Below are 18,716 nucleotides of genomic sequence, written 5' to 3'. Positions count from 1 at the left end.
AGTCGACGCCGCGGAGTTCGACCCCGCCGCGTCTGGACGGGTGAGTAGGTCGAACTAGGGTACTTCGAATTCAGCTACGTTATTCACGTAGCTGAATTTGCGTACCCTAATTCGACCCCCCCCTTCTTAGTGTGGACCAGCCCTTAAGGAGGGACAGTCCCGAATGATTTTTACACATTCCATCTCATCAGTGCACCTCATGCTTATGACTCAAAACTCTAGTCCCCAAGCACAGGAAATGGGGAGCTGGTAAGCAACAACAGAGCATTTGGTCCACCAGGAGAGAAGAGGAGATGAAGATTGTTTAACAACATTACCACATGTGGAAAATGCTAAAATCATGGACCAACTTAGGCAAAAATAGACTAAGCTGCTTAAGCTACCTCTTACCAGCTAATATTTTAAATAGGCATTAATGCCAGTGAATAGGACCAATTTAGGATGAGTGACATTGAGCGTAAATATATACAAAATGAATATTTCTACATGTACATTTATAGATCTAATCTGTGAAACTTCAGGCCTGTTCAATAAAAGCAGCAGTTCATAAGTCTGAAAATACTGCTGTTTGCCGACATGTCTGACAAAAATAATTGAACATGAGACGCGAGGGAGGTCAGCAAGAAAAAATAGAGCAGAACCACTGAAATAGAAGAAAGGAAGGATGCCAAGAAGTCTGTCATCAGGCCCAGATCCAACCCTTTCCATTAGCAGATTTTTGAAGAAAATCTTGTGGGGCTGTTTCACTTCTTTTTAAAAGGTTTATTGGTGCTAGCTTAATATTCACTGTCCTTTGAGCTGATGTCCACCATAAACCAAAAGGAGGTATGAACGGAGTTAGATAGCTTTTTAGCACCTGTCTCCCATTTGAGTGTTCTGGACTTCAATGTTCCCCTCATTTCTTTTCCAAGATTTCCCCTCATCTTCCATCTCTTTTGATTAAGATTATTCTCCTTTAAGCCCCTGTATCATTCTTGATGGCCACCAATAGATTTCCCATATTTATCATATAGCAGAAGTATGGTATTGGTGGTAAGTACTCCACCAACAGGATTACCATCAGAATTTCCAGGTTCTCTCATTTATCCTTGCCACTCATCTACATTGTGTTCCTATTCTATTCAAATCACTCTGAATTATCCTCCTCAATTTTCTTAAGTCTTAAGGTTCATGGTTTTATGTTCTTTCTTCCAGGTTACCAGCAAACAAGTCTGGTCCAATACTGACAGGAACACAGGCCAGGAGAAACAGTTGCTCCATCAGTGACCAATACCCATCAGTCCAGAAATAGAATCCCATCTTCTCCAAAAAACCCATAATGCATATCTGCAGCATTACATGATTTGCTATACCTTCCTTGCAATATATGCAACCCTTACTCTAACACTGGACTAACTAGAAGAACCAGGAATTGAAATTAACTAAACACTGATTATATTTCCATCTATCAACGAGAAATGAGTTAAAAAAAATTTGTGATCAGTTTTATTAAATGTTATTACGTTATGCTCTTTGAACAGTCTTTTTAAATTAAGAATTTATTTTTAAACAGGAGTACCTACTAAACTTTCAAATGCTCTATGATACATCCTATTTTGATGTGCTATTTATAAACATTAAGGCATTTAAAAAAATTATTAAAGACCGTGCCTCTTTAAGAATATATGCCAAAGTATGGTAATAGATTTAATCCTTGCAATTTATAATTGACACTTTAGTTTAACATTGTTGAGTTATGAATCCATCATTGGATTAGTGTGAAAATATCTGGCAATCATCTTCCCTTCACACATGGAAAGCTATATGTGGTGAACAAAGTATTGTAGAATTATGCAAGGTAAATTCTAAAGAGGATGGCAACAAGGTTTCTTCAGTGGATTTTAACATGTACAAGATTGTTGTCCATCACCTTTCTTAGGCCAAGCTTGTGCAACTATTCTCGAAGAGAAACATTCCTACAGACACTCATTCACTGAAGTTTAATAAAAGCCAAAGCTTTATCTCTGGGGGAAAAAACTGACGCATTCCCAGCTCACTAAAGCCAATTGAACCCCAAGAAACAGTAGCTTCATCAGGCAACAAGGGATTCTCCAATTTAGAATAAAGCTTCTTTTTATAGTTTAACAGAAGCTTGGCTTCTGGTACCAGCACTTAAAAGGAACCAGGGTCCACTGACTCAGTCAGCTAAACAGCCAACAGAAAGTTTCCGTTATGTAAACTTTTGGAATGCAGCAGGTCACAAAATCTGCGCAGACCTTTCACTCAACAAATACCCTGACAGAGCCTGGGAATTTGAAAGGCTAGTTACAGAGTATGACTGATCACTGCCATTAAGAAATTTGCCTGCACTAATCCAGTAAATACAGTCTACCAAATGACAATTAAAAGCACTCCTATAATCTCTAATTATAACAAGGCATGTTATTTTTGTTCACACTCAAATAGTTTTACAGCTAAATTAGAAGATGCAAGTCACAGATACGGAGGTCTACCCCCCAAAAATATTTATTTTAATCCAAATATGATAGGATTAAGAATGTTGAAAGGAGAGGAAAGAGTGCATTTTCTGGGTCAATTTCATAATCTTGCCAGCACAGTGTTAAATCTTCCAATAGGAATAATTTCACCATATTTTCAAGTTTATAAAAGAAACCTAGTAAAGTGACTGGATTTTATGGGACGATTGTGACATTAAACAATTCTAAATTCACAGAGTGTATCATAAGTCCCAATACCCCACCCCTCACAGACTGCAATAAGTTTGCATTTCAAATGCAGTTGAATGCCAAAGGATCATTTCAGCAGGGAAGAACAAAGGCAGCTGTGGGTGTGCTGCAATTCTCGGTCTTAATCCATGACCAGCGGCACCTGAATTTATCATATCCTAATACAGTAGCAGCAGCATTGACTAGGCCCTGCACTAGTGCATTACAATATGACAGGCTGACCGCATTTACTATTCCCCTGCCACTGCAGGGCAGAGATACTTGGCATGGTAGCATTACGTCAACTCTCCAATATGTAACTGAATGCTAAAGTGGTACGGAAAAATATTACCAGTGTCTTTTCTCTGCCAATTATTTACTGCCAAACAACCTGAAATATTTAGGCTGAAATCTGTATTTGCCACAAATATTTTAGCTTTCATTTCCAATGTCCTATCTGCATTTAGGCTGCTAGTCACATGTACAAGTAGCATCCTTATTTTTCACACCTCATTTGGCCATCTCACCTTCTGGACTGTAACTGACTGCTTAATATTAAATTCACTACATACAATATGGTCCCCTTCTGCTACATTGAGGATGTGTCATATGGTTTTAGTCATTCATACTGCATTGCTGCCAGCACGCTGTCAGTTGTGAATGCAAGATAGTGTAACTAGATATTAGGAAAACTGCAGTGCGCCATCTCAAGAGAGCTCTGAAATTTATTACTTAAATGCTGAAATGTTGAATACTAATTCTATTTAGGTGAAGAGATTTAACCCATTATTTGCATCCATGCCCAAACACACAACACAGCTCTGTGGGAAAAATTTTAGTAAATATTACATCCATATATTTTTACTAGTTGTAAGTAAAAAGCAAGCAAAATGTTTCAGCTTCCATCCCAAACACTTCAGTCACTCTGGAAAACTGTCAAAATTATCATTTGGAATCTATGCACAGCCTATGTGGTAATAGCATTAACTTCCATCATTCCATTCAGTTCCACTGGTTTAGTTTTTCCATCCTTATGCCATAATTTAACTGCATTTCATAGAAAAGAAGCATAAAGCCCCAGTTCCTTTAAGTAGAAAGCAAAGATAATTTTTGTGGAGAGTGGAAGAAGGGTGCCATCTTTTAAATAATAGATTTAAATTATGTTCTCAGCATATATTTCTTCATTTCTCCAATGGAAAAAGAAACTGGGCCTTTTAAATATGGTGGTAATTTTAATCTAAAATTAAGTTTTCTTCTGAAAGTAAGCCAGGAATTACATTAGACTGATAATAAATCAGGGTCCCCATCATAAATCACTGATCAATAAAGTCAACTTGTTCTCAGTTTCAGAATGCATTCCCTACTGCCAGGCTGACTTGTCTCATGTAACACCTGGAAAAATGAAGTCACCAGGTTGACATCTGGAGAAAAAACAAAACAAAAAAAAATCAGTCTTCATTTTCCCCACCACGCTTAACACAAACCTCTGGAGACTTGTTTTTTGGGGGAAGAGGGAGAAAAACGGAAGGAGTGGGGAGAGAAGAATGAGGATTGAATTGAAGACTCAATCTTCCCTTAATGCTTCCAAGCAAATTAAATAGATTGTTTTTTGACACTATCATCCTGTATTTGCAGTAACACAAGTATTTTAAAGGCAATTGCTGCTACTGTACATTCGAGTATTGCAATAAACAAAGAAAAAGACAGCATACCCTTGGGAAGATGCTAACTACTGTGCATTGGCACAGACATATGAAACATGTACTAAGCAAGACTACAGAATTTTAGGCTAGCCAATTTCTGCCCACTCAATTTTTCTTCCAGGAGCTGACCTGCAAGTCAACCACAGCAGGTTTCAGATGCCCTTAAAAATCCTCTGCTTCTAAGCAACCTCTGATAAGCTCTGCATGTAAGTGGTGCTGCTGTTAGAGACCTATGAAGATGCTTCTGTAGCACTTCAACACATATGTTGCTTCCTTCCCTCTCCTCCAAGGAGAGAGGAAGCCAGCCTGCTTAATCAGCATCACCCCTGCAGCATAAATGAAGGCCTGTAGTTTCCTGGCAGGACTATAATGGGAAACCAGATCAGCTCTTCCCATTGGAGCAGTGATGTTTGCCGCTCTGAAGAAATAGAGGTGACAGGAATTACCAGAACAATAATGCACAGAAGGAAAGTGACTGTACAGGCTACCAGGCTGAAAACAGCAGTCCTCATATTTGTGCTGCAGGATATTAACTAGACAGCTGCTTCTACTAGTCTCTGATATAGCTATTTCTGGGCTCAAACATCAACTCCTACAATTTCCAGATGCAGCCAAAGTAGCTTTCAGAGCTGGAGAGGCAGATATTGCCAGCCTGAATGTACAGACTAAGAAAAGGCTTTTGCTAGCCTACACCAAGGTTACTAGGATTGTTTTTAAAAATAAAATTCAGAAAGGGCAATTTCAGCACTGACTATTTAAATGTTATGACTACCTTCTAGGTTCACAGATTTACAGGCTTATATTATAGTTATTAGAACATGAAAGGCCAGTCAAGATAAAACTCAGGATACATTTCCATTTTTCCAGATGCAACATTACATTCCAACTGTATTCAATCACTGCAGTTTCAGGCCTCAAACTGCCTCTGCAATCATGTGATTACGTATTTTACATAGCTTGGCACAAAGGGAAGAACTGTGTACCTTTTAAAGAGAGAAAGTAGCTAGCGTATGAGACCTTGAACTAACAAGATAGAAGGATGCTGAATAGCCTTGCAAGGACTAACACTGCTTTTGTAGTACAGCTGAATCACATTTCAAACTCCCATGTTTCCTTAGAAAATGGAACAGTACACAGGAGATCATCAACACTTAGATGAGTTGCTATTCAAAAGAAAATGAGTGGAGATTACAAGGAAATTTGATAGTACCCAGGTTTAAATTTCTTTAAGCTTCCACTACTCATAACAGTCATTGGAACTCAACTGAGACATCTATCCTGAATTCTTATTGACAGACAATTCACAACTAAACCAGCTTCCCGCTCCATCACCAAGGCTAAGCAACATGATCTTGCACCATCTCTTTACCAGTGTGAGCATTTAAAGTTTAGGTATGATTCTGAGTGGTGGGGGAAATTGCCATTTAGAGCCAGACTGTCAAAAGAGCTCAGCATGTTGATAACTTCTGGCTTATGTCTGAACCACATTAGCAACTCCTTAACTGCCAAAAAAGATAATAAAGTACTCTTTATACACCATTAAATGAGGATTCCTATTTTATCAAAAGAATTTCAAAGAAAAAATATTTCTTAGATATGAAAAAATGTAGCAAAGAAATACTGCTGTAGATGTTGTGAAGACAAAAGAAACTCTTCCTATGGTACTCTTGAGGTTTTCCCTCCATCTTTCCATCTCTATCGGGTACCACACAGGAGGCTTGCTTGAGCTTGATTATTGCTATGCTTTCTTGTTGTCATGGTACATGGGAACACACAAAAGAACATCTCTTCGAAGCACGAGAATTCACCTGAACACTATCAATATGCTACCAATGGAAATACTGGCTGCAAAAGCCGGTTAACCCTAACTTAAGTGTTTAAGTGTCAAACCATTTCACAGGACAGGAAGCATACAAAGACACACAAAAAAACTAAAACTCAAAGATGTCAATATTTCATTTGGGTATGTGAGACACACCTAGTACTGCTCATCCTTTGTATGTGAAGCATCTAAGATGCGTCCTCTGTGATGTGCCCTACCTGTAAGGACAAAGATGGGAAAATATGTGCATTCTATGCCAGGCTCAGTTAATTATACCTTAGATGTTCTGCAATCACGGGTTAGAGACACTTTTTTTTGCTCTCGTGGCAACATCACTTGTTCTTTTGTGGTTTGACGCCCATATTTTGTTTAGGTGTATTCTGACAGGCAGGGCGTGCCCCACCATTCACTAATGTTGGCATGAGATTTGATGTTTTTGCATGCTCAAGCCCAACCAATTTAATTGTTTGAGATTACTCATAGTAATCTCATGTTTGGGTCTGTAGTAACATGCCCATTAATCTAGTCTCCCCACATCTATCCAGTGATATCTAGATATTGCCATCATGGTTTATAATTGTGGTTATGATGCACTGATTTCATTCTAATTGGCATATTGCCCCAGGAGTAGCATCCATGCTGCCATACAAAGAATCCAGTTTCAAATCTCATGTTTGGTCAGAGAAAGATAGAGGATGCCCCTGCTTATGAGGAGAATGTACTTCAGCAGGTGGAAAGATCAAGATCTCTTGGTCAAATTTTCTAACATGGAAGTGTATACATTCTTCCCCCCGCCCCTTTAAGAGTTTGCAGCATCCTAGTTCCCTTGTAACACAAATCCTGCCCCATACTGAACCCCATATTTGTAGGCAGGTCAGGGGAAGAACCTGTGTATAAGATGAACACCAGAATCCCACCAACTCATTGCAGTGACTAGGGACATACATCGCAGGTAAGTCTGAATTAGCAATTAGCAAACAATATGGAGGACTCAAGGATATTGCAACAAAAGATGCATTTTGTCAAAACACCACAAGTATTTGTTGTTTACAAAGCCACACTAAGTCTTTTGTTATGTATTTTGTTAAAATAAGATTGAAGTGTAATATTACACCTCAGAGTGCTGTCTCTGTTATTACACCCCTACTTATATTGCAAGATCCGCAGGACAGGAAACTGACCCATATTTGAATGTCTGATTCCATGAAGCCTGGGCTCTAACATAACTTCATTCAAGAATGCTGTGCTGTTATCTGTGGCTTACAACTTCTCAACTGCATCTTTCCCACCCAAACAACAAACCTGTTAGCCAAGGAATTGGTCATCTCAACAACATATTCCCAAAACATCAGACTATTGTGGCCAGCATTCATGTGTAATTGGTTTCTGTGTTAAAAAGAGACAGATTAATTTATATCCTCAGAGCTAAAACCCAGTAAATGTGTTTTGGTACAAATGCAGATATACCTTTTCTAAATGGGAAGCAATCATTAAGAGATTCTTTTGCTCATTCAGGACCCATTTCCCTTTGCTCAGATTCACCAGTATCTGTTGATACTTCTTTTTTAAGTCAATTTTACTAGTCCATATTCAGTTTGGACATGCAGCACTAAACACGCATTGGTGCTCTCCATTGAAAGACTGAACAGGAGGTTGTAGCAAATTATAGCAACTCAGAACAGAGCAGAACCCTCTGCATTTTGTTCCCATGTGAGCGAAGAAAGGACATCCTATTTTTGGTGGAAATGTTAACAAGTACTGGCAATAAGGGCTTTCTCCATACTTAAACCATGCAATTTCTCAGTCTATCAGGTTTTAGAAATCATCTGGCCTTGTTTTAACACATAATGAGTCCAGAGGGCTGTTGTGGAGTATGCTCAGTAGATAAGACACAGGATGTTGTGTGGTAAGGAGTTTACTGTGGTGTAAAAAAGCAAACAAAAACCACCTACTAAAGACCAATATAAAAGCATGTTTGAGACACGTGCTCTGTTTATACTACAATGCAGACCTTTGAACACCAGGAATTCCTTGGGCATGAGCTGTTAAATATAAACTTACCACTTTGTAAAACATTGGGCAAATATGTATTGTGATTAAATTTACGTGGAAAAATGCTTCCAAACCTTGTCACTGGAACAATAAAAATCTCTTCCAGTGAAGCTATCAGGTTTTGCTTCTGCCAACAGCTTGTTCCTGAGAAGAACCCTAGCATAAGGTTGTGACGGGTTCAGTCACAGAGACTCCCTTGGGACTGTCACCTGATATGCTGAAAATTACCTCAGAGCCGTTTTCCCTGCCAGCTTGGGACTCTAGAACACTCTCTTGTTCAGATAGGCACACTAGCCTGCTGTAACACAGACCCAGGGTCTGGTCCATGCCCCCAAAGCTGCAGACTTAACAGGTAACCTGCTGAGCTGTTTTCAATCTTCAGCACCCAGACACCCAGTTCCCAATGGGTTCCAAACCCCAAAACAAAACAGCTTTACTCTGTATAAAGCTTATACAGGGCAAATTCGTAAATTGTCCACCCTCTATAACACAGAGAGAGAGATGCACAGCTGTTTGCTCTCCCAGGTATTAATCCCTTACTCTGGGTTTATCAATAATCAAAAGTGATTTTATTAAGTATAAAAAGTAGGATTTAAGTGGTTTCAAGTAACAGACAGAACAAAGTCACCAAGCAAAATAAAGCAAAACACGCAAGTCTAAGCCTAATACATTAAGAAACTGATTACAGATAATCTCACCCTCAGATGTTTCAATAAGTTTCTTTCACAGACTAGACTCCTTCCTAGTCTGGGCCCAATCCTCTCCCCGGTACAGTACTTGTTAAGTCTAGTTGACATCTCAGGTGGTAAGCAGGGGAGTTCTTATGACTGGCAGCCCCCTTTGTCCTGCTCCACCTCCTTTTATAGCTTTGGCACAAGGTGGGAATCTTTTGTCTCTCTGGGTCCCCACCCCTCCTTCTGAATGGAAAAGTACCAGATTTAAGATAGATTCCAGTGTCATGTGACATGGTCACGTCAATGTAAGAACCCCTAGACTCTGTTCTTCCTGGGTTGGCCCACACATACACAGGAAGGCTTGCAGGTAAATAAACCATTGACAACCACCTTGTCCTAGTCAATGGGAGCCGTCAAGATTCTAAACCACTATTAATGGCCCACTTTTTCCATAATTACAGTAGGACCTCAGCGTTATACTTCATATTTCTAGCTTCAGATACAAGAATGATACATGCATACAAATAAGAGGAACATATTCAGTAGTTTATAACCTTTGTTATACCACCTTACAAGAGACTTTTTGCATAAAGCATATTCCAGTTACATCATATTCATAAGCATACTTCCATAAAGCATATGGAGAGCAATGTCAAAGGTTATCAGAGCTTTAATGTCACATAGAAGTAAAAGTCTTGGGTGCATTCTTTAAAATAAAATATTGATGCTTTTAACAAGCAAAAAACACCCATCAATGGCTTATGGGTAAGGTTCATAACTAATTAAATTATTTCAAGCTATTTTAAACTACATGAATGTCTCATGCATGATATGCTCTTTCCAATAGCTTTAATAGGTGTAACAGATATTCAGGTATGAAAACAAAGGATCTTTATGGTAATCCAATGAAGTAACATCAGGGATGATCTGTCCCTTTCCATACAGAAAGGAACCTGGATTCTTCCAGCACAAGAGGGAAGTGAATCCAGTCATTTAAGATGTAACTGCTTACTCAAGAAGGCTTTTTGGTACAACGTAGGACAGCCGGTTTGTTGTATGTGCTACAGGGTCTCAGCAATATTTTTGACAATTTTTTAAAGAAAAAAAGAAGTGGAGAGAGAACTTGCTGAAAAGGAGTTTGCACTGTTCAAGTTTAAGACTGATATCTGAAATAAGTCAAGTTATATTCAGCTTTGTGACAAAGTCAGCTGAGAAAACTGAAAAGTCTTAATTTACCAACAAATTCATGATTGTTAGCATCTATGATAGATTCTCACAGCAGGAGACAAAAGCAATAGCAATTTAATTTGAAACAATAGTGCTTTCTAGAATGAAGGTCATGAAATCAATCCCTTATGTTGGCTGAGGACCATACTGTAGTAATGGGTAACTTATGAAGCCGTCAAGCAGTCTATATTGCTGGCCTCTAGTTTTAGCAAGAGACCAAATTCACAGATCCTAGTCTCCTTTATTTTTTAACAGCTACTTAGTTCAGGGATTCTATGTCAACTTGCATTCAGATCATGACTGTAAATGCCTCAACTACCAACTGACTTAAAGCAAAGTCTTGTTCTCCGGGAAAGCTTTTATTTTCTCAAAATTTTATAACGTATGTATTGGGAATAATTGTTCTTAATTATTCTTATAAAAGAACACAGAACCTCTGCAAACAGATTTTACTAGACTCATTTACTGGTGTATTAGAGAAAGAAGGTATGTGAAGTATTATCTTTTATCGAATCTACTTCTGTTGGTAAAAAAAGAGATAAGCTTTTGAGCTTACACAGAGTTCTTCAGGTCTGGGAAAGCTACTCAGAGTGTATTGAATTTCTTTCCTGTCCCCCTCTTCCTACCACTTCACAGGATTCTCTGTAGCAAAACAGAGACAAAGCTAGGTGAGTTCATTTTAAGTACGGTATGCTAAGGAATATATGTACATGTCTCAAATCAGTGGGAAGCCAAGACACCAACCGTTGTTTTGAGTAGACCAGATGGCAAGAGTTCTCTGTATATAGCACTTAACCAAATGTTATATGTAATGCTGTGACATCTGTTCATTTCAATATAGTTATGTCTGAGATCAACTAGTGCAGCGGAATATGAAGGAGGAGGGCCTCTATTTTAAAGAGATCTATGGCAATTTTTTCTAAAGTAATTCCTCTCCACACCTAAACAATTGTGCTGTTCATATGAAAATTATTTGTTTCATGTCAGTAAAATAAGAGTTTTGATTAATAAAGTGTAAATCCTGGTGATAAGACACTGTCCAACTGTGGGTACTGAAACTATATCACTGATAACTATCAGAGGGGTAGCCGTGTTAGTCTGGTTCTGTAAAAGCAGCAAAGAATCCTGTGGCACCTTATAGACTAACAGACGTTTTGCAGCATGAGCTTTCGTGGGTGAATACCCACTTCTTCGGATGCAAGTGGTGGAAATTTCCTGGGGCAGGTATATATAAGCAAGCAAGAAACAAGCTAGAGATAACGAGGTTAGATCAATCAGGGAGGATGAGGCCCTGTTCTAGCAGTTGAACTGTGAAAACCAAGGGAGGAGAAACTGGTTCTGTAATTGGCAAGCCATTCACAGTCTTTGTTTAGTCCTGAGCTGATGGTGTCAAATTTGCAGATGAACTGGAGCTCAGCAGTTTCTCTTTGAAGTCTGGTCCTAAAGTTTTTTTGCTGTAGGATGGCCACCTTAAGATCTGCTATTGTGTGGCCAGGGAGGTTGAAGTGTTCTCCTACAGGTTTTTGTATATTGCCATTCCTAATGTCTGATTTGTGTCCATTTATCCTTTTCCTTAGAGACTGTCCAGTTTGGCCAATGTACATAGCAGAGGGGCATTGCTGGCATATGATGGCATATATTACATTGGTGGAAGTGCAGGTGAATGAACCGGTGATGGTGTGGCTGATCTGGTTAGGTCCTGTGATGGTGTTGCTGGTGTAGATATGTGGGCAGAGTTGGCATCGAGGTTTGTTGCATGGATTGGTTCCTGAGCTAGAGTTACTATGGTGCGGTGTGCAGTTGCTGGTGAGAATATGCTTCAGGTTGGGAGGTTGCTGGGCATATTCTCAGACATTAGGAATGGCAATATACAAAAACCTGTAGGAGAACAAACAAAGACTGTGAATGGCTTGCCAATTACAGAACCAGTTTCTCCTCCCTTGGTTTTCACACTTCAACTGCTAGAACAGGGCCTCATCCTCCCTGATTGATCTAACCTCGTTATCTCTAGCTTGTTTCTTGCTTGCTTATATATACCTGCCCCAGGAAATTTCCACCACTTGCATCCGAAGAAGTGGGTATTCACCCACGAAAGCTCATGCTGCAAAACGTCTGTTAGTCTATAAGGTGCCACAGGATTCTTTGCTGCTTTTACTGATAACTATAAACGTTTAAGTACAGTAGTCATAAATTATTAGCTACATGTGATTTCCTCCACCCCACCTCCTAATGCAATGCAAGACATTGCAGATCTGTGCACCCAAAACCTTTTTCTGTAATATAGCTTGATATTACTTTCTGTAAGATGCTGTATTTACTTCTCAGCACAAAATAGTAACGCTGCCAGCCTGGACATTAAGGGACATGCTGGAATTATTAGCAGTACTAATAGTACTGAAGTCTCTCAAGTTTGAATGAATAGTGACCTGTTGGCTGGATTCTTTCAGACAGAGCAGGCCATCGATCCAGATGGGTTTGTTAACCTTCTTAGGAAAATAGAATCATAGAATATCAGGGTTGGAAGAGACCTCAGGAGGTCATCTAGTCCAACCCCCTGCTCAAAGCAGGACCAATTCCCAACTAAATCATCCCAGCCAGGGCTTTGTCAAGCCAGACCTTAAAAGCCCCCTAAGGAAGGAGATTCCACCACCTCCCTAGGTAACCCATTCCAATGCTTCAACACCTTCCTAGTGAAACAGTTTTTCCTAAAATCCAACCTAAACCTCCCCCACTGCAACTTGAGACCATTACTCCCTGTTCTGTCATCTGGTACCACTGAGAACAGTCTAGATCCATCTTCTTTGGAACCCCTTTTCAGGTAGTTGAAACCAATCCTCCCTCAGTCTTCTCTTCTGCAGACTAAACAATCCCAGTTCCCTCAGCCTCTCCTCATAGTCATATGCTCCAGCCCCCTAATCATTTTTGTTGCCCTCCACTGGACTCTCTCCAATTTTTCCACATCTTTCTTGTAGTGTGGGGCCCAAAACTAGACACAATACTCCAGATGAAGCCTCACCAATGTCGAATAGAGGGGAATGATCACGTTCCTCGATCTGCTGGCAATGCCCCTACTTATACAGCCCAAAATGCCGTTAGCCTTCTTGGCAACGAAGGCACACTGTCAACTCATATCCAACTTCTTGTCCACTGTAACCCCTAGGTACTTTTCTGCAGAACTGCTGCCTAGCCATTCGGTCCCTAGTCTGTAGCAGTGCATGGGATTCTTCCGTCCTAAGTGCAGGACTATGCACTTGTCCTTGTTGAACCTCATCAGGTTTCTTTTGGCCCAATCGTCTAATTTGTCTAGGTCCTTCTGTATCCTATCCCATCCCTACCCTCCAGCGTATCCTCTTCTCCCAGTTTAGTGTCATCTGCAAGCTTGCTGAGAGTGCAGTCCATGCCATCCTCCAGATCATTAATAAAGATATTGAAGAAAACCAGCCCCAGGACCGACCCTTTTGGCATTCCGCTTGAAACTGGCTGCCAACTAGACATGGAGCCATTGATCACTACCCATTGAGCCCGACGATCTAGCCAGCTTTCTATCCACCTTATAGTCCATTCATCCAGCCCATACTTCTTTAAATTGCTGGCAAGAATATTGTGGGAGACCGTATCAAAAGCTTTGCTAAAGTCAAGGAATATTACGTCCACTGCTTTCCCCTCATCCACAGACCCAGTTATCTCCTCATGGAAGGCAATTAGGTTAGTCAGGCATGACTTGCCCTTGGTGAATCCATGCTGACTGTTCCTGATCACTTTCCTCTCCTCTAAGTGCTTCAGAATCCTAAATAAATAGCTTTAATATCAAATTTAAATATTTTGATAGATATCACACTGTGCATGTACAAACATTATGTATTTGGAGAAACCGAGGAGCACAAGTGAAGTGTTTTGGAACACATGCATATTGCTCAGTCAATTTCCAGGCCTCTAATATTATTCAAAGATGAGAAACTTAGCCCAGTGTTTCTAAACTATTTCGCCATTAGTATTTGTGCAGATGAACACCCGACATCTGAAATCCCTTGGAGCATCCAACATATGGAAATGATCTGCCTGCAAGTGTTAATGTGTGAGAATTTCTGAATTAAGACCTCCTACACTGAAAGGTCACTTGAAACAAGCTTTTAGAGGCCCAGCATAGGCAGAAAGGAAGCTGCTACTGTATTTTCCACTCCATGCATCTGATGAAGTGGGTTTTAACCCACAAAAGCTTACGCCCAAATAAATTTGTTAGTCTCTAAGGTGCTACAAGGACTCCTCGCTGTTTTTGCTTGATTAGTATGTACTGTGGAATACAGTAGGCTATTATCATAGTGCCCTGGTAATGCCACGTGATTCACTTTGACAGCTCATCTCTGGTACCCTCATCATTGCTGGGAAAACTATGGGCTACAGCTTAATAGAATAGAGCAGAAAAAAACAGCACATTTTTAAATTTTCTGAAATATTTAAACAAATTAGAAGTGAATAAAAATTAAGATGCTTACATGAGTTAAACAGTGAATATTTCCATGCTCAGTTTATCAGTGACAAAACAACAAACAGAAGATGCAATTGTGACAGATATTCCAATCCCATTCAATATCTTTGGGGACCATACTGTATTAAGTTTATGAATGGTTTATGTATCAATGTAGGCTAGGGACTGTATGCAACTCCAGGGGGAGGGTCACCATGGTGCTCCAGGAACTGTTCAGAAATAAGAGATCGCATGAGCTTCTGTGACTCAAGTACTACCTTAGGGGTAGTAAGATTAACAAACAATGCCAGTTGTGACTTGAATATCTACAATTCCATCATTATGCAGATACCCACTAGGAAAGAGTCTTTCAGCAGTCCTCTTAAGTAGGCCACAATCAGATAGGAGCTGAAAATCTTATCAGCCTAGACTAGAATTAAAAACTAAACTAAACTAATGACCTGCCCTAAGAACACTTTTGCTTAAAAGTTTGTTGAATTTCAAGGAAAATCATTCTAAGCTCTCAACTTGTCCATGGGAGTTAACTTTCAAAGATCGTGGCTTTTCCTCAAATACCAAAGGGAAGCATAGTAGTTTAAAGAGTCTGATTTAGGGTTAAATTTTTTTACTATAGGAATAAAAACTGAGAAGAGAGTCTTCACAGCCATTAAGATAGATAGTGCTTTATCATCCATTCACCTCCAAATAAGAGGGTTTTGCTTTCACTACAAATATTGTGTTTTTAAATATGCTTTGCTATCTCACTTCCTTTATTTAAGAATGTACAAAAGCTAAGTGACATCTTATTTGATTCCAATTCAACATTTCCCACACACAAGTCTGAGATATCCTAAAGGTCATTGTTTCTGTGACAGCTAGTCTTGAGGTATGGAGTTCTGATGGACAATAACTCAAACTGAGATACCAAGACACCCGGGCCCTGTTATACTACGATGAAAAGCACTATAAAACTTTGTTACAATCTCTTATAACACCTTGCATTCTCATCAATGCCAACTCCAGCTATTTTACAAAAGCATTAGTTGTTCCACCGGGGATGATGTTGTTTAGCTTCACTATATCTGTTTTGCTGGATCTTACAAAGGTTTATCCACATCTTGGTTAAGAGTGCAGTTTCAATAATTCAGTTCCCCTAACTCTCCCTCAATTGAGTGCCCTGCATTTGAAGTTATCTAAAAGACCCTGCTCACAACAATGCTAGGTACTATGTAGCAGAGTTCCTTTAGGATCTCAAAATAAGCTGGTACCACCACTGTTGTAAAGTGCTTGGGCAAGGATGCACCAAAAATGACTGACAGACAACATTCCCGCATGTGGACTCAAATTTTTTTGCAAGGAACAGCAAGGGCTTGTCTACACTGGCACTTTACAAGCGCTGCAACTTTCTCGCTCAGGGGTGTGAATCCCCCCGCCCCAGCGCTGCAAGTTTCAGCACTGTAAAGTGCCAGTGTAGATACTGCAGCAGCGCTGGGAGACCCTTGTGGAGGTGGTTTTTCTATAGCGCAGGGAGAAAGTTCCCATTCCAATATGAAATCTAATTGGAGGACTACAACGGAGGTATCTGAAAAGGAAATAAGCAACAGAGACCGCGCAGGGAAGCAGGATACTAACCTGACACTTCCTGGAGAACAATAAGGGCCTAAATCTCTTTCACATGATAAATTACCTCCTCACCAATCTATCATTTTTCAAGATATCCTAAGGAATCACTCAGTTTTCTCATTGCAACTGTGTGTCACTAACAATATAGGAGACTCATGAATAGCCAGTAAAGCTGGTAGGCTTCCAGGTTGAGGTAAGGAAATAATAAATACTAATTTTTTGTTTTGTTTTGCATGATAAAGGTATTCTGCAATTTTTAAAATGCAATTAGACTCAGACTTTAAGGTAAGAAGGGACCATTATGATCATCTAGTCTGACCTTCTGCACAATGCAGGCCACGGAATCTCACCCACCCACTCCTGTAACAAACCCCTAACCTATGTCTGAGTTACTGAAGTCCTCAAATTGTGGTTTGAAGACCTCAAGCTGCAGAGAATCCTCCAGCAAGTGACCCATGCCCCATGCTGCAGAGGAAGGCAAAAAACTTCCAGGGCCTCTGCCAATCTGCCCTGAAGGAAAATTCCTTCCCGACCCCAAATATGGCAATCAGTTAAACCCTGAGCATGTGGGAAGACTCACCAGCCAACACCCAGGAAAGAATTCTCTGTAGTAACTCAGATCCCACCCCATCTAACATCCCATCACAGACTACCGGGCATACTTATCTGCTGATAATCAAAGATCAGTTGCCAAATTAATTGCCAAAATTAGGCTACTCCATCATACCATCCCCTCCATAAACTTATCAAGCTTAGTCTTAAAGCCAGATATGTCTTTTGCCCACACTACTCCCCTTGGAAGGCTGTTCCAGAATTTCACTCCTCTAATGGTTAGAAACCTTCGTCTAATTTCAAGTCTAAACTTCCTAGTGTCCAGTTTATATCCAATTAATTAATATTTCCTGCATTTTTACAGCACTCATTTAAAAACACTCCATTTATCACGATCTCAATAGATCATTTCAACACTGAATCTTACCAATTCCTCACCACCTGATTGCTGCAAGGAGCTCTTGGGAAAATAAGGGTACTTTGCACTGAAGTTTGGCTGCTGACGAGACAATGATTGCAGAAGAGACTTAAAACCATAATAAGACTACTGAAGTGTAAACAGTTGGGAAATACAAGGAGAGAGACAGGAAAATTAGGTCTTTGAGCCCCCAAATCAAGGTTTAGGATTTCAGCATATTTGTACAGATGCAAGTCAGTCCCAATGAACATGTCTATCCTCGTGGTTGTTTTTTCTGCCGCAATTTTATAAATTCCAGATTAACCTCACAACACTTCATTTACAAACATCCAGTATCTACTAATTGAAGATACAACAGCAGAATTAGGAGCAAGTAATCAATGTCTCACAACTGGAATACTGCATAGAGATATCTTCCTGTTAAAGAAGCTAGCAACATTAGGTTACATGAGCGGTCCTGACTATTCTCTGGTGGGGAGAGCTGCAGTTTGCTTGTTGCTAGAAATTGTAGCTGCAAATAAACATTGCTGATTTTTCAAGTTTCCAACATGGTGAAAGCAAGTTTAACAAATACAGTATCTCTAATTCTATGGCAGCCAGAAATACTGCAAATCACAGATTCCAGACAAGTTTTCCACATCTCTGCACTAAACATACTGATGAAGGGGACAGGTCACCCCTACCAGAAACAAACACATTTAAGACAGTTAGGCTTGCAAAAGCCTCTTACACTGGAAAATGTTTGTATAGTCTGCTCTTTTCCAGTACCAAATACCTAAATTGGGGTTCTCAAACTGGGGGTCGGGACCCCTCAGGGGGCCACGAGGTTATTACACAGGGGGTCGCAAGCTGTCAGCCTCCACTCCGAACCCCGCTTTGCCTCCAGCATTTATAACGGTGTTAAATATATTAAAAAGTGTTTTTAATTTGTAAGGGGAGGGGGATTCACACACAGAGGATTGCTATGTGAAATGGGTCACCAATACAAAAGTCTGAGAACCACTGACCTAAATTATATTAACCCCATTATGCTGTTCCATGCACACACTGACTAAAGCCAAAAGTGCTCATCAATAAATGTAATCTGTTGAGAGGAACAAGTGTGTGAAGTACATGTGCAAGAATTATGCATTTCTATTACTAAAGTTATCAAGAACACCCAGATATTAGTGTGATATTAACTGAGTTCAACTAAAGCTCCAACCCTAAGGAAGACAAATGCAACACTGCAAGGGTTACAATCTGGGATTCTTTTTGTTTTAATGCACAGACAGACAAGGAGAACAGTGACTGAGAAAAATCACCTCACTTCCTTCCTTGTCTTTAGAATAACACACAGTTACAAGCATCCTATGCTTTGAGTCATGTGTCCAAAACCCATACAAAATCAGAGTCCAGTGAGCAGGAAAGCCACAGAAGCATGGCACAGGGAATACATCCTATCCAATCAGCTAAAGCTGCTAGTCAGTTTGGGG

General features: G+C 39.9%; 1 protein-coding gene across 1 annotated transcript in view; it reads right to left on the bottom strand.

The window, feature by feature from the left end:
* Window positions 1-18,716, bottom strand: part of IFFO2 (intermediate filament family orphan 2) — a 52,546-nt gene that overhangs the window by 19,642 nt on the left and 14,188 nt on the right. The gene's annotated exons all lie outside the window — the stretch shown is intronic.

Source organism: Mauremys mutica, chromosome 21 (assembly GCF_020497125.1).
Source record: "Mauremys mutica isolate MM-2020 ecotype Southern chromosome 21, ASM2049712v1, whole genome shotgun sequence".
Lineage (NCBI taxonomy): Eukaryota > Metazoa > Chordata > Testudines > Geoemydidae > Mauremys > Mauremys mutica.
The sequence above is the reverse complement of the archived record's forward strand: the minus strand, read 5'-3'. Positions and strand labels throughout refer to the sequence as shown.